Here is an 18,448-nt window from a genome sequence, read left to right as displayed (position 1 = left end):
CTAAAAATTAGTTTCTGTCTTAAATCCTCCAGGTTTTTTATGTCCAGGTAGGCCTGTTTTAGTCATTCATTAATACAGAAAAGGGTTTTATACTAATTCCTGTTTAGGTCTAATAAATCTAAACTGTAAGTAAGAGAGATTGAGAGATTGATTGATTTTGCTACATTTATCAAAACAATCAATCTGCTACTGCAAGCAGAGAGTATTAATCTTATACAGAGACATAACCCCAACCTTGTCTGAGCAGGAACAGTACTATTTCCAGTCCCTCCAGTGTAATGAAAGTCACCCTGCAAAACTTAATTCTTGATATCTCTTTGCAGGGATGTGACTCTCCAGTACCTTGGAACTAATCACTCACCAGTTTTAAGTATCCCAAAACAGAGGATGACCTTACAAAGCATTATGGCAGAGTATCTTTCATTTCTAAGCCACTTTTTAGAGAGGTCTATCTGAATTTGAAATGTACTGATTTGCAGTAACAGAGGCTGCTCAGGTCAAACTCAAATTTATGGAAAATCAAGTTCTCCAGCACCAGGTTCAAATGCCTAGGAAGGACCTGGCTCCACTACCACATAATCTCTCCTCTCTCCTTTTTCAAAACGACCAATATTCTTACTACCTTTTCCTACAAACATATGTAAAAGTTTCTGAAGCACCTACAAAGTGCTCTATCAGAATGCAGGGGGAACAAACAAACAAACAAACAAACAAACAAAGGTATTCAAACAAAGGTATGTAATTTCAGGTACATTGGGGGCAATACTACTGATGGAATTATTTCACATAGTTAGGACTGAATACAACAGATTGAATACAACTGTCATCTTAAACTCTACCCAAAAATCAACTTGATGCCAGTGCATATTATGGAGCAGAGGTAAAATACATTCTTCCTGTGCAACCTTCTATTATAAGAAAGGAGAAATGAACAAGAATTTCAACAAGAATGAATTTCAACAAGAAATGCTGTTCACAAATGTTCTTACACTAAGCACCAGGGCAGCATATTATAGTAATCCGTATTTGAGGCAATAAAAACATGCCACAAGCTCCACAAATTACAGGAAAAGTTCCAGTTTTCAAGAAGCAACACATAATTGAAAAGAAAAAAAAACCCTATGTAATTTCAAAGAAACAAACTTGTCAACATTTACTACCTGAATAGCCATGAACCTGATAAAGGAGGTGGATAGACTATATTTTTCCTCCAAGAAAACTTAATTGTAGTTGCACTCTTACTGATTTGGAAAAAAAACCTATGTCATTTCATATTCAAGTTCAGCTGTTCAGTGTAACTGGTGACAGTAGCAGTAATATAATAGGAACTGAAGAATAATAATGTAAAAAAAAATTAATCTCATACAGAATTAGGGAGAGAGGAAGAAATAGAGAGCTTTTTGAAAGAATATGTAATTAATTATCAAATAATTTTTCTCACTATTTTACAGTACAAATAGCTGAAAAGGTTTATATAATCATACCATCAATGCTAATAAGCTTGTAAACTTGAGCACTGTAAAACATGGATTTGAATACATTAAATCTACTTACATGTTTGACAGGATGCTAAAATCTGACTGTACTACATCTTGTTATGAATTCACACGTTACTGTCGGTCAGAAAACCCTGACACTAACTTCCAGTGCTAATGGTAATGGGTATGGGAGATTTCAATATTAAAGTGTGCATGCTCGTTATTTTTCAGAGACAGTCTGTGGAAAGAAATTCCAAATCAAGAAATATGACAACAAATGAATACATTTGCATGAGGAAAATATAACATCCCTGAGGGCTGAAGGAAACAATTTCATAAGCATCTGAAATGAATTGTATGTATAACTTCCACAACTGTAAATGTGAACAGAAATACAAAAGATCAAAGATTTCGGTGCTGTGTATTATGCATAGCTGCACTTAACTTCCACCTAGTAGCTGAATGACAATAAATTTGTTTTGAAGTCAGGTGCTCTTCCCAGAGCTTTCAAGCCAAAAGTTGCACTGAGTCAAAGACTACCTGAAAGCTGAATTATTGAATGAAGGTTTCAAGGCTCCTTTCCCAAAGAGGGGAGCAAATTTTTTTTTAACCTTGTTTGTTTATGAGATGCAGAAGCTAACAGATCAGGACTTAAAACAACACACTTTTCAGTTCTCATGATGAGAACATCCTGGAAATTGTTACCCATGTGCCTAAGGATTTTCATTCTCTAGCACTTGAGGCTTATATTGCAAGTGAGGCTGCACTAACACCTCTGGCACCTTGCTGGTGACAATGGTTGGGGCTGCAGCTGGTGCCTTTGAGAGAGGAGTCAGCAAACTTTGGTTATGGTAGGCTTAAGAAAAAGAATCAAGGAAAGAGACAATCAAAAGTGGTTCTCAATAGAGAAGCCATTTAGCCAATTCACTTGTCCAAGGCAGGAAGTCATTCTCCCATCACTCCCAGCCTTCACGTGCCCAATACAGCCTTACAAACTATTGCTGGGTGCATATTCTTCAATCTTTCCTGAATATCACTTTTGATGCTTCACTGTTTCTAGAAAGCTTTCCTGAATCTTTACTCTTAAGCTTGTATATTTTTTACTATGTTTGCCAAAGACACAAAGAAATTTTTTTTCTCTTTCTTTTCCTAGCAACCTATTCCACATTTAAAAATTCTTAAAAGGTATTTTTTTCAGATTAAGCAATCCCATTTATATCAGGAAATAGTTAAATATCATGCAAAATGGTCATAACTCTCATAATTTCTGCTGCTCCCACCTGTAATGGGTACTTCTTATTCCTTGTAGTTCTGTGGTCAAAAGTGAACGGTTGCTTGGTTGAAGCCTTAGCAGTTCTGTAGAGAGTACCAAGAGGATTTCATCTGTCTCTTATAGACTATGCATGTTTCTGTTAGTGCAGTCTGGTATGACACTAGTTTTGTCCACAAGATCGTGCTGTTTAAATTTTCCTGGCTAACTATCCTCATCTTTTGCTGGAATATAATAGCTGAAATATTTGTATTCCCATGTTTTAACTCAGACAAAATAGATATCTTACATTTTACATTTCTGTGGGAAATCACTCCAAGGTCTTATGAGTTCAGAGACCAAATCACATTACTAAAATGTTAGCTGCTCTTGTCCGTGTTATATTTGTTTGCCCTTGTTCCCACAGTGCAAAGCTATGAGCACTGTACATGCCTACAGACTGCAGTAACAGTGAATTCAGCTGACTAGAGTAGCTGTTACAGTAACAGTAATGTAGATGATAATATGGTATGATTTCTGGGTTGTATGAATAACTTCTGAGAGTTTTGAATCTTTTAAAAATATTTTCTATTCAGAAATATGCAGTGATGACTTTAAACAAACAATTTGCAAATTATGAGTTTATCCTCTTTTTTTTTTTTTCATTCATTCACAAACCAGGCTCATTTGCTTGCCAAATGTCTTAAAGCATCACTTAAACATTTTTTGTCATATCCCACTGATCTGAGAATCACCTAGCACACCCAGTGCAAACCTTAGAGGACGAGTGTGAGGGAACAACAGTCCAATGATGTTCCCCAGGAAGGAGGGAGGAAAGTTGGGTCCTCATGGCATGTACTTAGAAAATATGTCAGCCACTTTTACTGCACTGGAGTGGGCACTGGAGTCCTGTGGGGCTTGGTACTTGCATTTCCCTTCTTTTAAAATTCTTTAGTTTAATCCTTCAAATGTAGAGTCTTCAGTTTGAGTCACATGCATTATGCATTACTTCTCAAATGGATAACAAAACACTTAAAATAGAGGGACTATAAATAAATAGTAAGTAATACAGGGCACAAATAAACAAGATTCCCCAAGAAGTAATAAATAAAATTAATTTTGTCAATATGGTTCTTTATAAATATAGGAAATCAGGCACTCCACACAAAATCAGGGATTTTGACACTGAACATTTTCTATTAACAAATGTGTACTTTCACCCAAGATTATAGGTGAGCAGTGTAATTTAGAAAAAAGATGAAAGTTTTTAAAAAGCCATTTATCTGAATTTAGACAGAATCTGGATCTGATTTATCTCAGTGAATAACACTATCATTAGAAGAATGACCATTTTTATTCATCTGACATGAAGAAAAAAAATAAATGACACTATGGGTTATAAAAATCACTTTTATTTTTTCGAGAAGTGGAACTCTGTTCACTTTATGAATTAACTTTGCAGGACTGACAGATTACAATTGATCAGATTTGCCAAGCCTGCAGATTTTCAGTGCAGACTGAGTTTCCATGCTCTAAGATTTTATCTATATTTGTAATACTCTAAGAATGAATCTCTATTTGTATGCAATTCAGCACAGTAGAAGCAGACCAGCGGGTCAAAGCCCTTGCTGCTGAAACCCCTGCATCTGCACCACATGTGGTCCAGGGGCTTTAATTTGCTCTGAAGGCTGAATATCACCAGGACACATATGTTTTGAAGCTGTCCAAAGGCCTGGTCACTTCTCTGGACCCACCAGAGGTTAGAGCAGGCTCAGTGCACCTCCAGCAGTGCTTCTTGTGTCCTTTTGTCTCAAAGGAGTCCCACGGGCTCGCACTGGAAACAGAACCCGTGTGTACACCTTGGAGCTGATCAGGGGCTCCCCACTAGAACCTCACTGCCCTTGCACAGCTTGTGACTGGGCATGCAAAGCAGTCAGCTGAATCTGCAATTAGGCAATTTCAATGTGCTTTCAAGCAACCCAAAAAAAAAAGACAAATTAGCATCTGAATTTTGAAAGATGCTATTTGTTCTGAGGGAATGCATGCTGCTGAAACCTTTCTACAGATTGCATTTCTAATTCTGCTGCTACTAAAATGTAGGATCAGCTAGTCTTAGAGTCTGAAGGCCCTGTGATACCCACTGAGGGGGAATCTTCCTGCCAGATTTACCCTGGCACTGTAAACTTTGGAAGAGGGACCCAGGAATTCCAAATGTTGGAAGCAGAATGAAGACCATGGAAAAAGCTGACCTTACAAGCTTCCAACCATGAATGTGAGACTATAAACTCCTTACAGCCTGGGTTCACCCTGGGAGACCTAACCTTCTTGCTAAGAGTCCAGGAGACACAGTCAAGTCAGATCTGGGGCTCATAAATTATTGAGTTTGCATTGCATGTTGCCTTGAGGTCCTGGGTGTAGAGAGGATTTACCAGTGACCCAGTTGAAAGTCCATGTCACAGCAATGCAGATCTGAGGGAGTCCTTTGCAGGAAGGAAATGTGAAAAAGCCCATGTACTACAAGTTCTACAGCTTCAGAAAAGTCACATTGAATGTAGGAGGTGTCAGTGAAGAGTATCAGGTTACCACATTTTAACAAAAATCACCTGTCTGATTTTTATTTTTTTGTAATTTAGAATTGTTTTCTACACTTCTAGAATTATGACAATAGTGGGGAAAAAGAACTAAACCAAAAATCACAGCCAGGCTCTACATCTGAAACTGTTAGTCTGGAATGTTCCTAAAAGGACCCAAATTATATATTCATACCATCCCTTTGCTACTTTAACTCCCCACCCGCATAGAGTATGCCAAGCTGTTTCTGTGCAGTGATGTGTCCCTGCCTGTGCTCTGTATGTCTATATTAATACACATATATGAGAAACGGCTGTGATGGTTGGAGCCAGGGAAGGAATATTTGTGCCTCCACAGAGCTCAGTGGGGAGGGACTGCTGAGAAATGGTCCAGAAGGTTCTTTACAACACTCAAGCTCAGGAACTGAAATTAGTAAACTGCCATTTATATAGTAGCAGAATGAATTATTCAATCTGCTGTGTGGACTGAAAGTCTAATTTTAAAAGTCTAGCTTGCCTAAAGAGCCCCCATGCAAAACGTTCATTAAATATAAGGCAGTATGTCTTGGGAGGGCTTGTCTGGTATGAACCACCATGGCTAATCTGTTCCATAAACTGTGGGTAACAGCAGAACAAGAATCTGTTTCCCTGTTTTATGAATATTTTAGAAAAGTTATGGGTCTCCTCCTTATGCCACCTTCAGGACATTTTTGCAAGGATACCACTGGGCTCCTCAGCAAGGCCAATGTGTGCAGGAGGGTGCAGGAGGTGGCTCAGCCCCAGGTGGGGGGGAAGCCCTCGAGTGGGAATGGACCCTGCAGACCCATGGAGGAGGTAGAGCCCTGCTCTGTCCTGGAGCCTTGTTATGTACCCAGAGGCCACAGCAGACACAAGGGCTTGCAAGGTGTCTACTTGTGGCCTGAGGGTGAGAGAGGGTGAAGTGATAAAACTTCTTCCTCTCTCTTAATGTTTGACTTTGATAAGACAGCAGAGTGCATCTGGGAACTTCTGTCTGTCTCAGCATTTCCCTGTAAGAGGAGCCACCTCGGTGCATCAGCGCTTTTCTGACACAAAAATATTTCCCTGAAAAATTTCTGACTGGCTGCTAACTAGTATGAACATCAGTAACGAGTTCCTCCAAAGCAGCAGCCAGCAGATTATGTTTGTGTGTGTCAGTCAAAGAAAGGTGTAATTTGTACATTGCGTGGCAGCTTGTTCTCTAGACACTGAATATATGAAGCAGGACGTTATTAGCTAGCAAGTCACCCCAGCTTGAAATTAATGAAAGGTGACTTTTCTTAATGCACCTCTGTGATGCAGGGATGTTTTCTGCCACCTTCATATCATGACACAGGTTTTTGTCCTGTGGGAAATGTTGCGCAGGTCACCCTTGAGCTCCTTCCCAGGCTAGGATCAGATTCTGCTCTGTAAGGGAGAAGTTACAGAAAATAATAAAATACTCCATAGTGCTTTCTCTGTGACCTTTGGCTGTATTGTAATATGTAATGCCAGTCTGAAATAACTAAAACAAAAATTTTGTCATATGTTCACAGAATAAAAATACATACAGTAGTTCCATCAGTCAATTAATTATTTTCTAATTGCATATATGTACATGCAAATAAACATTTAGATTATCCAGATGAGTAGCATGCTCTGAAAGAATTATGAAAACCTTACCTGAAAAACTGCTAAGAATCTGCTGAAGTAAAAGCTACCAGATGCATGTGTGAGTTTCCCCAATGAGATCAGGTTTAACCATCTTTGTCCTATTTGCTCATGAATAACAGAGTAACAAGATTTAAATCTTCATTGTTACTTCAGTCAAGTCTAATTAACTTCTCTGCTTCCTCCCAGAAAAACAGCTACCCTCAGACAAACATGCTCAGATAACATCACCCAATATCCTGAAGAGCTTTGGGGATTTTCAATTATTTCAAAAGTTGGATTGTTTCTCTTTTTCTCTGATCTCATCCCACATCATATATCTTAGGTAAATACCACAGGGAAAAAAAACCAACAAAACAAAACAAAACAAAACAAAACAAAACAAAACAAGCAAACAAACAAACAAACAACAACAAAAATAAAAACACCCCAAAAAACTCCAAAAAACAAGATGTCATTCAGAGATGTTTGCAGGCTTACCCTGATGAAGCACAGGAGATAATTGTCAGAGATAGACAATGCTGCCTCTGGTCCTTAAGGTGGACTTCTCTTCCATGAAGTGCTGCTCGCTCTGCTGAATAGAAAACTCCTGATTTCATTTCTGGCTGCCACTTACTGCCTTGTGCCAGCATCTTTCATGCCAATTGCAAGTCCATCTCCATTTGAAGTGAACCAATCTTGGACTGAAGATACTTGTGTGAAAGTACAGTTTGGCACATTTAACTATGCAGCTTAACATAAAGGCCATGTTCCTCAAATCTGTTTTCATTCTAACCTACCTTTTGTGCCAGAAAGTATCCACCTGGAAGGCAGCAGTACATGGAAACATTCAAATCAATCTGCTGCAAGGCATTTATGGCCTCTGTTTAGCACAGTGTAACTCACCAGAAATGTGACTTCAGGCATTGACATTGCAGCTCCTCTTTCCCACTTTCTGTTCATTCTTGTGCTCCAAAATTATAAGCAATTTTTTTTTGAGTTTTCAGTAAGGAAAGCCTCACATGTGATCTTATATTTTACTGCTGTTAAGATCTTTGACTACTGTAGGAAGGGCAGAACAACATTAATGAGCCTAATTTTTAAAATATAACATTTTTTCCAGATACAAAACGTAGCGATTTTGCTCTATCATGGTTTAGCTCCAGCCAGTAGCTAAGCACCACAAAACTGCTCACTGACTCCTCCACCAGCAGGACTGGGGAAAGAATTGCAAAGGTAAATGTTAGCAAACTCATGTGTTGAAACAAAGACAGTTTAATAGGGAAAGCAAAGGCCACACACATAAGCAAAACAAATCAATTCACTGCTTCCCATGGGCAGACAGGTGTTCAGCCCTCTCCAGGAGGGCAGGGCCTCATCATCTATAACAGTGACTTGGGAACACAAACACCATCACTACACACGTCTCCCCTTTCTCCTTCCTTCCCCCACTTTATATACTGAGCATGATGTCATCCTGTATGAAATAAATATCCTTTTGGTCAGTTTGGGTCATCTGTCCCAGTTCCTCCCAGCATTCCAGGCAGCCCCAGCCTCCTCTCCACCATGGCAGAATGAAAAGCAGAAAAGACCTTGGCTCTGTGTAAGTCCTGCTCAGCAATAACAAAAACATCTCTATATTATCAACCCTGTGTTCAGCACTAGTCCACCACATAACCTCATACAAGACACTGTGAAGAAAACTTTGACAGAAAACCAACACTTGCTCTTAATGTTGACATAAACTCTACCATAAATGTAGCTCTGTAAGGACGCAATAGCTCAGAAAGCAGAATTTGCTTTATGTTGATTTGGCAGGGCTTTTAAAAAGAAAAATTCCACCATCAAAGTATCTTTGGAGTTCCGGCAGGGTTGGGCTACAGTTTCATTGTTACTCCCCTTTCACACTGCACAGACATTATTCAAAAACAGAATCAACTAAACTTTCAGTTCAACAAGTTGGACATGACCCTGCACCTGCTTATTCTGGTATTTTACCAAATATACGTCTTAAGTTCCATCATGCTGGGGTAGGCCTAAACCCCACAACTAGATACCTATTGGCTGCAAACTTGATCCTCATGACTATTGCACAAAAGGTGGGTTGGGGTTGCAATGCCCGCAGCACTGACAGCAGGAATTTGGCATGCTGAAGGTACAGCTGGTGAGCTGTGTCCCTCAGGGCACCTGTGCTGTGACCCCCTCCCATGGCAAAACCTGTTGACCATTTTGTCCTCCCTCTTGCCACTCTGTTTCTACTTTAGTCTGCTCCAATTTTCTGATGTAATTCCACATGGAGCAAAGCTGTAAGCCAGACTGCAAGAGTGAGCTATACTGAAGCACTTATTTTTTAATTTTTGGGGTTTTTTTCCAAAGAGGTGTCATTGTAAAAGTCCCACGTACAGTAAAGCCCACAGACAGTTGCAAGAGAGCCACTGAAAACAAATTGCAATGCTGGGGTAAGAATGACAGACTTCCTCAGCCATCGGCACCACCAAATTACACAAAAAGCTATACAAAACTGCAGCCTCAGGCATTTCTCCACATGAACTTTTCATCACAATGGCCCTAAAGTAGGAATCAGTGCCAAATTCCCAGCCAGCTGCCACTGAAAACATGTAGGGACATAAGTTGAGGAACCTTGTAAATTTTCAAGTTGATCAGGAAGATTCCAACAAGTTTCAAAAGTCTCCAGGGTTAGGGAATATCATGGAGAAGGTTTTGGTTTTTGTGACATTAACTGGAGACTGGTGCTTAAATTGCATGGGTGGAATGGGGGAGATCTGGACCCTGATTTTTACTAGACTCCACTGAAATAAATGGCAAACCTTTTCATGGAACCTCCTGGCAACCTGGTTTGCTCCTTCTTTCCTTTAATTTTTGTGATGGATTTTTTTAAATTTTGTTTTTATCTGGTTTGCTTATGTTGGTTTGTAGTTTGGTTTTTGTTTTTTTTTTTCTCCTGAGAGTGGCAATTCTATGCTTTCTTAGCAGAAGCAGATTTTGTGATGTGGGTTGATAACTAGAAAAAACTTAAAGTAGACCCTTTTTTCCCCCCAGTATTTTTCCAAGAGGTGTTTCGTGCTGATGTTTCTATTTAATTTCAGATATTTTCTAGTAAAATATCTTTTGCAAGGGGTTATTTCTGTTGAAGCACATATTGAAATATTCTGATCACTGACATCCTTCCTTCCTACTGAAATCTACCTAAATTTTTTCAATATCTTTAATGGAAACCATTGTTTTCCACTTCTGACTGCATGAGTTGACCAGCCTGGCTCTGTAATTTATTTTTTTACCTATAATAGTAACGCCAAACCTGGCTTTGACATATCGGAAAAGTCTGGAGAATGCCTCTGAAGTGCTGCCCATTTTTTTCCAGAAAAATGAGCCCCAAACAAGTCTTCATGCTCACAACAGCCTTTTCAAGGCTTAGCAGAGTGCTCTTGTGCATTTCATACTTCCCAGTTTCTGTGTTTCAGTTTAGTAATGGGAGGGTTTTCCTGCAGAACTTTCTTCATCCCCTGCCTTCAAAAATTGTTATTTTTTCTTAGTGGCATTTCATCTATGTTTTTAATTCCTGTCTTTGTAATCCTTTGCTGGACTCAAAGCAGAGATGTATCTATAAAGATACGATTTTCATAACATGAGTTATGCAAAGAGGACATTTCTGAAGGTCTAACTCGTGTTTCATGATTAAATGAGCTCTGAACTCTTTTGAGGACATGGGTAATTACATTGGTGGGTAAACACTGAGTCACTTTCAGATCTTGGAGAAAGAACTGGAATAGAGGAAAAGAAATGAGAACTTCTACATGAAAAAAATTCTATTAGTAGATCCTGGTCTCTACTTTTCAACAGCTGGGGGTGAAAAAAAGGGATAAAAACAACTGAAAAAGAGACGAACAGTCAGAAAATTGCCATTCAGATCATGAATGTACAACACATTGACTCCTATTTTTCTTTATATCCTCAATTTTCCAAACATCAAACCTTTATGAAGGACTAACTTTAGTAAGTATAGACTAGTATATGTAAAGAAAATCAGACACAATTAATAATATAATTATATAATTATATAGTTATACCATGTATAATACTTGATGCATTATTTATGCAGATAGAGATAGATATTTAAGGCCAAAGGTGTCATTATAATTATGTCATCTGATCTGCTACACTCAGTCAATACAGTGTCACCCAGTAACTCCTTTTTTTAGCAGCAATGCCTGCTTGAACTGCAGTCTGTCTTTCAGAGAAACCTTCAAACTGCATGGGAAATCTTCATGTGATTGGTAGTCTACCTTATCACAGTAAAAATATCTTCCAGTTTCAGAAGGTTAAGACGAATGAAAAAGAAATTTGTGTTGAAAAATGGAATACCAATGGATTTTCTTTCAAAACAATGCTGAACACTAAGCTTCTAACTTGTGAAACATTTAGAAAAGTTTAGTCTCACTGGATTTCATTCACTAACCCTGAATTATTTTCTACATATAATTTAGAAAAAAATAATAAAAAGTTATTCTAACTGTCCTAGTTGTCAAAGCTTTTAAGAATGAATATGAATATGAAAATACAGAATTGTTCTGTATTTTTATTTTTTAAATGTAATTTTGCCCTCACAAGACAGAAAATATTTTTGAGAACTCTATTTCTAGCCATTATTCACAGAAACACAGAATCATGGAATAATACCTTTTGATAGGGACCTCAGGAAATTATCTAAAATTGACTGATGTGATGAAAGAAAAAATAACTAACAAACCCCTTGTTCCCTTAGAAAACAAATATACCTCCTCATTGAAGACATATTTATTTTCATATTTGTCTACTATCATGCCCTCAAATTCAGAAAGTCATAGTGGTTGTGGGATTACTTATGGAAATAAAATTTTTGAATCACTACATTAAAATTTGGGCCTTTCAGTAAGGTAAATTATGGGAAACAATGAGAAATGGTCAGCTCATTGTCTCAGTCTCATATTCAAAGAGAAAGGCTCTTGCAGAGCTGTACAGAAAAAACAACTGACCTATGGCTGTCCTTATAATGCAGGTGCCTGTGGCCCCAGTTTTGATGGGAAGAATATAATCTACATCATAGTTTTTCTCCTAGAGATGCAATAATCTCACCAATTTGTGACCCAAGTGAAAGTTTGAAGAACAAATGGAGGAGACCCAAGAGAATTTCCCCTTCAATGAAAATTTTCTGATGGCCAGGAAAATTTAGGTTTTAAATCTTATATTTGAAAGTCATCTTTTAAGATTTCTTTCAACTTTCCAACCACACATAAGTTGAAATGTCTCTTGAACCATCTTAGATTTGAACAATCAGTTCAAAGGTAAGATTCCCTTGAAAGTGTTAGGATTCTATATGCACTGTATATAAGTTGGTATAGTCAAATACTTAATGTTTTTCACATATGCAAGCAAGAAAGTTTTTGGAGACATCTATCTTCAATTCAGTTAAGTTATTGCAAAGGATTATGTCATTGCACATATGAGCATTGGTGTGGCTTCCCAGCTGCATTGCGGGCAGCTTTTTTTGCTTAGCAGTGACTGTTATAACATGGGCTCTATTAACAATGGTGTTCAGTCTCTACTCAGGGAAGTGTAATACATGTAATACCTTCTATCCAAGAATTCATTAAACATAAATGGTCAAGCTTTGTTTATCTTCTTGAGATGAATATCCCTGCTTCAGAAAGGGGTAAATGAAGCACATTAGGGTTAACTGCAAAAGTTAAGTAGTGTCTCAAAAAGACAGAGAGAATATCAGAGATACAATCATCACTTGGTGTTGAGTCATAATGTCCCTCTCCCAATACACATATACAATTTAAATAAAATTTCTCATAATGAAAAAAAACTATTTTTCCATAGTTAAGATATAAAACTCAGATAATTTTATTTATATATCAATGTTCAGTCAATAAAAGACAGAATGTAAGTTTTCTGGATTCTTGAAAAATGCAATATCCATTGTGTCATTCTACATTTTAGACGCAAACATTTCCTGATGGTTACTTAAAGGCTTTTAAAAATTCAGCCAGATAATTTCCAGATGCCCTGGCACTCCTCCCCTCTGTGCTTCCCATGCATACCATGTAGAAGGCTTTAAGGTTTTCAGCTGTTTTCTACATTTCTGGCATCACTGCTTGAAATACTGTTTGCATTTTTTTTTCATATTCTTTTAATGTGGTGTCTTCATGTGCGAGGAAGATGAGGAGCTGCGAGGCAGCACATTTACTCTCTGCTGCTGCTCTTTAGGCAGCTCCTCAATGAGGTGGCAGTCATGTGAGAGCACTGCAAAACCCACACTGTTCTCCTCTTGCTGATGCTTCTGTCCTGTTGCTGAAGTGACTTTCAGGTCTGCCAAAAACCTTAGTCTCCAATATATAATTCTGCATATAGTATAGAGGTAAAAAAAAAAAATATATCTCTAGAATATTGCTTATACATTTCAAAACTGATGTTATTTGCAATTGCTTTTTTCCATCCTCCTGTTTCTGATATACTGAATTTCATGATAGGATTGAAATTAGCTTTTCAGAAACAGTGTGTACCTTATTTGCCACGTGTGAGAAGCAGGTGTTCTCAAACCAATCTGAATATTTTGAGCAAATCCCTGCTTTGAAATGCAGATGAATTTGCAATGTCTGCATAGTTTGAGATAAAGCAGTTAACAATGAATTAATCCTTGCTTTATGCAGTTCATTATCAAGAGACTATGACCAGGCCAACAATGTATTTAGAACATAATAGGGTCTTGCCAAACAGGTAGAGACTCTATTCAAACTGAGCACTGACAATTGCAGTGACTCTCATTTTTGAGTACTGCCTAAAATAACACAATAAGCTTGATATAAATCCTCGTGTTTGCCCCAAAAGCTGGTGCCTAGGTACAGTCTAGCCTTATTCCAGAACCAAACTCTCCTGGATGGTACTAAAACATTGTCATATGAGGAATTTTGTGTAAATTTAGTCTTAAATGAGAAAAGGCTGGATTTCAGGGGAGGTAGTATTTTAAAAGATTGTTCCACAACCATGCTATTTTCATGAGAAGTTCATATGCTCTGAAAATCTAAATCACTAATGATAAATACATCAGAAATATTTTCTAAATCAGCTATGGTTTGAATCTTTCTTTGCATCAGGCAGTGTAGTTGGTTCAGGTTTAGATTCCAGTGCCTGATGGAATAAGGGTGATGTATTGACAGCAATGGAGTTCCCATGGCAGTCAGTGTGAATGATGGGAGAAACAGACCTCCAGTGCAAAATTAGTAGTTCACCAGCATAATGATACTGTGCAGTACTTTATCTAAATAAAAATTGTGGCCAGTGATCTTCAGCCCTGCTGCTCTGTCTCTGCTGGGACTCTGTAGAGAACGTGATAGAGCTGAGCACCTTTAGCACCCCTGTGTGCAGAGGACACAGCACTGCTGAGGGATGAAGCCTTATTGTGCAGACCTGGGAAGGACTTGCTGAGTTCTGTGGGATAAGGGAAAAAACACACAAAAAGTGTGTAGAAAACAGATTGCAAATGACCCGTTTTTAGGCCCACTCCTACTGGGCATGACCTCTCTCCCAGCCCTAAGCCTTCCTGAGGACTGGGCTGAGCCTTAGCCATGCATCCCCACTCTGTAGTAGGTGAAAAAGATCTCAGAGAGGAGCTTAACTGCAGGCTAGAACTTCCCCTGGCTGAGGTTTAAAATAGAAATGCACTCCTCCCATTCATAAATCTCATAGTTCAATTAAGAAAGAACAGTCTAGATAGATAGGTGAGGGGAAAACTTTCTGAGTAGTTTGCTGGAAATTAAACTGTCTTTAACATATTTGTTTACTTTGTTGTTTTGTTTTTTTAACAATAAAAAAAACCAAAAAGGTGCTTTTATACCTTCCCATAAGTCTTACAACTTTGTAAGACACTGTCATAAGTGAGTAGTTTGTTAATTAGATTCTGTTTTATATTCTGGAGTTAGATACTCAGTGGTGAGATGCTGTACAATTATTTTTACTTGCATATAATAGTTTCTTCCCATTCATGCAGATTTTTTTTTGCTCAGTATGTTTTGATGACTTATATTCATGATCTGCAGACTGCTGAAAGGGAGGACTTCAGTTTTGCCTGCCTCTATTCGCTGTAGTACATAATAACAGATGGCAGCCTTCCTAAACTGCCTTGTTAAACAAATGGTATGAGATAGATATTTCAATTATTTCATCATCCTGATTAATAATAACTATTATTATCAAAAATCAAGAATGAATCTTCAACTTCATATGATATAAACCTCTTGACCTATATTTTTGGGATTCCTAGGAATTCTGGTTGCCTCCATTTTTGAGCCTACAGAAGACAGACTATAAAGATTCCTGAGCTTCAGACCAAACGGAGCAACATGTATTTGAAGATAATTTTAGGCTGCTTTAAGGGATATTATGTTAGTCCAGAAAAATAACTAGTTGCTTTTTAACATATTTTCTGTCCTTACATCATTTGCCTTTTGTTCAGTTCAGGTATTGGTGCTATTTTTCCTTATAGTTAATAGAGTTAACAAAAATTTGCATTGTGTTTCAAAAGAGCAAATCTGTCCATGCTTTTATCATGACATATCTGAACTAGTTATGCTTAAAATGAAGGGGTTCCTTTCCCCACTCTCTGAAGAAACAACCAAGCAGAGCAGCAGTGACAGACAGGAGGGAACACTTCCTCTCTGTGCTGACTCTTTTATCTTACATTGCATTGCTGACCTGAAGAGACTTTGGGGGTCCAAAGATTATTGGACTGCAATCAGGATTGGATTTGAGGTCTTCTTCCAGCTAAAAAATCAGGATTCAATAAAAGTTGAGCTGAGACCAGGTCATTACTACAGTCTCATGGTCTGGCAGAGCAATTATTCTAGTTTCAATTGCAAATCACTCTCCTATTCTAATATTGATACTTTTTCTGAAAGACAAGAGTTTGCACGTTCTCTTTGTTCAGAATAACCTTTAAAATATAAAAAAAAGGAATTACTTTAAAAATATTCTCATTCATGAGCTATTTCTCAAATCATTATCTTGCTGCCTGACAGTACTAATGAGACCCAACATTCAATTTTTTCAAGGTCTTGAAGACAGTGTCCTCACGTATCCCAGAAGGAAATAATCTCTTGTTTAAAAATTAATAAAGAAAAATTACCCTAACTGCTACAGGAGCTGTGTCAAAATCCTTATCTAGCTTTCAAGAATTTTAAAGCCAATCCTTTAAAATTTTGTTTTAACAAGTTTTCACCATTGATGATAGTAGAAGGAAAACAGTTATACCAATGTAAGGAAAAAATGGCTCAACCATGCTTCAAAAGCATTTTAAACCATGGTTTTGATCAATATTTCTTAATGATTCTGCATCCTCCTGTAACAGGCTAAGACAAGTAAGAACAGGTGAAAGGGTGGCACAGCTGGCTGTAAACAACTGTTTGTGATTAAAAGGCTTAAAGGACATTGACTGCGCTGAAGGTAAAAGTTGAGTAAGATGCTGAAAAAGCTTCAGGCATAATTCATTTCCTGAAGGCTTATAATTAAGACAGTCTACCAAATTAAGGAAGTCATGGAGCTGCCACAAATGCTGCATTAGGAATCATTCACGTTGGTCTTCTTACATATTCATTTAAGCAAAAGGAACAGGACTACCCAAATAATATTTTTTTGGTCTATTTTTTCTAATGCAAGTTTACTTGACTTAAAATGCTCTATCATTGATTGTTGTTTTTACTCTTTTTTCTGCAGTTAAACTGTCTTTCAGGATTTATCATCTTCCCATGAAAATTCATTTACAGTAAAATCAACCCACTCTGAGTCTTGCTTTCAATAAGCTAGTCAGAGCCATGGGTCTTGCAGAGCAGATGCTGCCATTTGAATTCCTTCTTCTAACTGCTATTTATTATTCCACTAATCCTTTTGGAAAACTATCACTAGTGTATATATATTTAGGATCACTGGCAAAGTTATTATATAGAACCAGTTCTATAGAACTGATCCTGTTAACTCTTCCAGTTAACTTTCTCTTTGATGATGGGTCACCACAGAGACCTACTTTTTCAAATGCTATAGAGCAGAATTATTGAATAATTGGAGAAGTCCTCCATGGTTATCAAATCCAACCTTTGAACAAACACTAGCTTGTCATCTAAACCATAAAACTGAAGTCATATGCAGTTGTTTCTTAATTTTCAGGGATGGTGAATCCACCAGCACCCAGGGCAGCCCATTCCAATGCTTACTCTTTCAGTGAAGAAATTCTTCCTGATGTCCAACATGAACTTCCCCAGCACAGCTTGAGGCCATTTCCTCTTGTCCTGTCGCTGGTTGACTGGGAGAAGAGACCAACCCACACCTGGGTACAGCCTCCTTTCAGGTAATTGTAGAGAGCATTAAGATCACTCCTGAGCCTTTTCTCCAGGCTAAACACTCCCAGCTCCATCAGCCACTCTTCACAGGACTCATGCTCCAGACCCTTCACCATCTCTGTTGCCCTTTTCTGGACATGCTCCTCCCTCAATGTCTTTCTCATAGTGAGGGGCCAGAACTGGGCACAGGATTTGAGGTGGCCTCACCAGTGCAAAGTACAAGGTGACCCTAATCCCTGCCCTGATCCTGATGGCCACAATATTTTTGATAGAACCCAGGATGCTATTAGCATTCTTGGGCACACACTGGCTCATGTTGAAGCGACTGTCAACCAGCACCTCCAGGTCCTTTTCCAGTGAGCAGCTTTCCAGCCATTCTGCTCCCAGCCTGGAGCACTGTCTGGGGTTGTTGTGCCCCAAGGGCGAGAGCCAGCACTTGGCCTTATTGAACCTCACACAGGTGGTCTCAGTCCATCAGTCCAGCCTGTCCAGATCAAATGTCAATGTGTTGATGTCCAATTGACATTGAGTGTTCACCAATTATTAATTCAGTTCCATGTGCTTTCTTGACATAATGCAATGCTTTATTCCTTTTACTCCAGGAAGTAAAATCCTGGCATAACTCTAAGAATGTTGCATATACATAGGTTATTTGTCAATCAAATTTGAGCTCTCATCAAAAAATTAATTCAGGTTTTTATGAAAAGAGCTATTTTCTATTAGATCCTTTTGTCTGGTATTATATTCTGATCCTTTGATTATTTTTCAATTAAATTCCATACAACCCTTTCTATTATTCTCCTCTCACTGGTATCAGAAAAGAGACTAATAGACACCTGGGCTATCCCACTTGTTGTCTTTGATAAAATACTTGGTTTTGTTCTTTTTATGAGAAACATTCTGATATTTCTTCATTGATACTCTTGACAATCTTTCTTTCAATTTCAAGCTATTTAAACTCACTTTCTCTTTCCTAAACCCTTAGTTGACATCTGTTCAGCAATACAAATGAAAACATAGTAAGAAAATATTACATCATATGTGGCATAAAAGCCACAAGAACTTGCAAACAGGGCTTGACTTGCAAAGCAAAACACAAGGTCTCAAAGTTGA

Source organism: Lonchura striata, chromosome 3 (genome assembly GCF_050655825.1).
Source record: "Lonchura striata isolate lonStrDom1 chromosome 3, ASM5065582v1, whole genome shotgun sequence".
Taxonomy (NCBI): Eukaryota; Metazoa; Chordata; class Aves; order Passeriformes; family Estrildidae; genus Lonchura; species Lonchura striata.
Note: the sequence above shows the minus strand (reverse complement) of the source record.